This window comes from Phyllobates terribilis, unplaced genomic scaffold, assembly GCF_046119375.1.
Source record: "Phyllobates terribilis strain yellow unplaced genomic scaffold, ASM4611937v1 Scaffold_1__5_contigs__length_1240528914, whole genome shotgun sequence".
In the NCBI taxonomy this organism is placed as follows: domain Eukaryota; kingdom Metazoa; phylum Chordata; class Amphibia; order Anura; family Dendrobatidae; genus Phyllobates; species Phyllobates terribilis.
This window is the reverse complement of record NW_027362761.1, coordinates 734,378,582-734,382,695: the sequence shown is the minus strand read 5'-3', so window position 1 is coordinate 734,382,695 and position 4,114 is coordinate 734,378,582.

Genomic DNA, 4,114 nt, shown 5'->3' with positions numbered 1-4,114 from the left:
CCCTGAGGAGGGGGACCTGTGTGAGGTGACAGGCTGTGCACAGTACAGTGAGGGAAAGGGCGCCCTACCTCACCATTACTCAGCGCCAGACCGAGCTGCGGCAGCCTCATGGCGGACAGCCCTTCCAGAACCTTCTGAGGGAAACACCATGATAAAAGCTGACACCACCTAGTAATGGAATAAATGGCCCCTCAGGTTCTTTATCAGCAGTCATGGCCTTTCAGAAACCACTTCTTGTCTGTTTTGATACCATTCAAACTTCCCACCATTTTGTGAAAAATCACTACTATATTTTTACCTGCAATACTAAACTTTTATATAAAAGATAGAAATGCAAACATTATTCACAGCTGCCATTTTAGCCACAATCTATGTCTCACACACAAAACATATATATGAGGCAGCAGTGACCAAGTCTCACACATGAGCACCACTGGGCGACACCTATGGTGGCAGTGACCAAGTCTCACACATGAGCACCACTGGGCGACACCTATGGTGGCAGTGACTGAGCCTCACACATGAGCACCACTGGGCGATACCTATGGTGGCAGTGACTGAGCCTCACACATGAGCACCAACTGGGCGATACCTATGGTGGCAGTGACTGAGCCTCACACATGAGCACCACTGGGCGATACCTATGGTGGCAGTGACTGAGCCTCACACATGAGCACCACTGGGCGATACCTATGGTGGCAGTGACTGAGCCTCACACATGAGCACCACTGGGCGATACCTATGGTGGCAGTGACTGAGCCTCACATATGAGCACCACTGGGCGATACCTATGGTGGCAGTGACTGAGCCTCACACATGAGCACCACTGGGCGATACCTATGGTGGCAGTGACTGAGCCTCACATATGAGCACCACTGGGCGACACCTATGGTGGCAGTGACTGAGCCTCACATATGAGCACCACTGGGCGATACCTATGGTGGCAGTGACTGAGCCTCACATATGAGCACCACTGGGCGATACCTATGATGGCAGTGACTGAGCCTCACACATGAGCACCACTGGGCGACACCTATGGTGGCAGTGACCAAGTCTCACACATGAGCACCACTGGGCGACACCTATGGTGGCAGTGACTGAGCCTCACATATGAGCACCACTGGGCGATACCTATGGTGGCAGTGACCAAGTCTCACACATGAGCACCACTGGGCGACACCTATGGTGGCAGTGACTGAGCCTCACACATGAGCACCACTGGGCGATACCTATGGTGGCAGTGACTGAGCCTCACACATGAGCACCAACTGGGCGATACCTATGGTGGCAGTGACTGAGCCTCACACATGAGCACCACTGGGCGATACCTATGGTGGCAGTGACCAAGTCTCACACATGAGCACCACTGGGCGACACCTATGGTGGCAGTGACTGAGCCTCACACATGAGCACCACTGGGCGATACCTATGGTGGCAGTGACTGAGCCTCACACATGAGCACCAACTGGGCGATACCTATGGTGGCAGTGACTGAGCCTCACACATGAGCACCACTGGGCGATACCTATGGTGGCAGTGACTGAGCCTCACACATGAGCACCACTGGGCGATACCTATGGTGGCAGTGACTGAGCCTCACATATGAGCACCACTGGGCGATACCTATGGTGGCAGTGACTGAGCCTCACATATGAGCACCACTGGGCGATACCTATGGTGGCAGTGACTGAGCCTCACACATGAGCACCACTGGGCGATACCTATGGTGGCAGTGACTGAGCCTCACACATGAGCACCACTGGGCGATACCTATGGTGGCAGTGACTGAGCCTCACACATGAGCACCACTGGGCGATACCTATGGTGGCAGTGACTGAGCCTCACATATGAGCACCACTGGGCGACACCTATGGTGGCAGTGACTGAGCCTCACACATGAGCACCACTGGGCGATACCTATGGTGGCAGTGACTGAGCCTCACACATGAGCACCACTGGGCGATACCTATGGTGGCAGTGACTGAGCCTCACACATGAGCACCACTGGGCGATACCTATGGTGGCAGTGACTGAGCCTCACATATGAGCACCACTGGGCGATACCTATGGTGGCAGTGACTGAGCCTCACACATGAGCACCACTGGGCGATACCTATGGTGGCAGTGACTGAGCCTCACATATGAGCACCACTGGGCGACACCTATGGTGGCAGTGACTGAGCCTCGCATATGAGCACCACTGGGCGATACCTATGGTGGCAGTGACTGAGCCTCACACATGAGCGCACCACTGGGCGATACCTATGGTCGCAGTGACTGAGCCTCACATATGAGCACCACTGGGCGATACCTATGGTGGCAGTGACTGAGCCTCACATATGAGCACCACTGGGCGACACCTATGGTGGCAGTGACTGAGCCTCACATATGAGCACCACTGGGCGATACCTATGGTGGCAGTGACTGAGCCTCACACATGAGCGCACCACTGGGCGATACCTATGGTGGCAGTGACTGAGCCTCACATATGAGCACCACTGGGCGACACCTATGGTGGCAGTGACTGAGCCTCACACATGAGCACCACTGGGCGATACCTATGGTGGCAGTGACTGAGCCTCACACATGAGCACCAACTGGGCGATACCTATGGTGGCAGTGACTGAGTCTCACACATGAGCGCACCACTGGGCGATACCTATGGTGGCAGTGACTGAGCCTCACATATGAGCACCACTGGGCGATACCTATGGTGGCAGTGACTAAGCCTCACACATGAGCGCACCACTGGGCGATACCTATGGTGGCAGTGACTGAGCCTCACATATGAGCACCACTGGGCGATACCTATGGTGGCAGTGACTAAGCCTCACACATGAGCGCACCACTGGGCGATACCTATGGTGGCCGTGACTGAACCTCACATATGAGCACCACTGGGCGATACCTATGGTGGCAGTGACTGAGTCTCACACATGAGCGCACCACTGGGCGATACCTATGGTGGCAGTGACTGAGCCTCACACATGAGCACCACTGGGCGATACCTATGGTGGCAGTGACTGAGCCTCACACATGAGCACCACTGGGCGATACCTATGGTGGCAGTGACTGAGTCTCACACATGAGCGCACCACTGGGCGATACCTATGGTGGCAGTGACTGAGTCTCACACATGAGCGCACCACTGGGCGATACCTATGGTGGCAGTGACTGAGCCTCACATATGAGCACCACTGGGCGATACCTATGGTGGCAATGACTGAGTCTCACACAAGAGCACCACTGGGCGACACCTATGGTGGCAGTGACTGAGCCTCACACATGAGCACCACTGGGCGATACCTATGGTGGCAGGGACTGAGCCTCACATATGAGCACCACTGGGCGATACCTATGGTGGCAGTGACAGCCTCACACATGAGCACCACTGGGCGATACCTATGGTGGCAGTGACTGAGCCTCACACATTAGCACCACTGGGCGATACCTATGGTGGCAGTGACTGAGCCTCACACATGAGCACCAACTGGGCGATACCTATGGTGGCAGCGACTGAGCCTCACACATGAGCACCAACTGGGCGACACCTATGGTGGCAGTGACTGAGTCTCACACATGAGCGCACCACTGGACAATACCTATGGTGGCAGTGACTGAGCCTCACACATGAGTGCATCACTGGGCGACACCTATGGTGGCAGTGACTGACTCTCGCACATGAGCGCACCACTGGCGACACCTATGGCGGCAGTGACTGAGTCTCATACATGAGTGCACCACTGGGCGACACCTATGGTGGTAGTGACTGAGTCTCATACATGAGTGCACCACTGGGCGATACCTATGGTGGCAGTGACTGAGCCTCACACATGAGCACCACTGGGTGATACCCAGGGCTGCCACTAGGAATTTCAGGGCCCCATAATGGCAACATTTTCGGGCTCCCCTGAAACTCCACCCCAGCTCCGCCTCCATCCCTCAAACCTTCCACAGTCCTACCGCCTGCTCTTGGAAAAACTCCATTTCTGCACCACGTCCTCGCCAATCACACACTAACAGTTCCCATTGAACACCAGATCACACACATAGCCAGCAGCTTTTGTTTTGGCCAAAAGATTTCTTAAGCCGCTACCAGGACAAGGTAGACTCT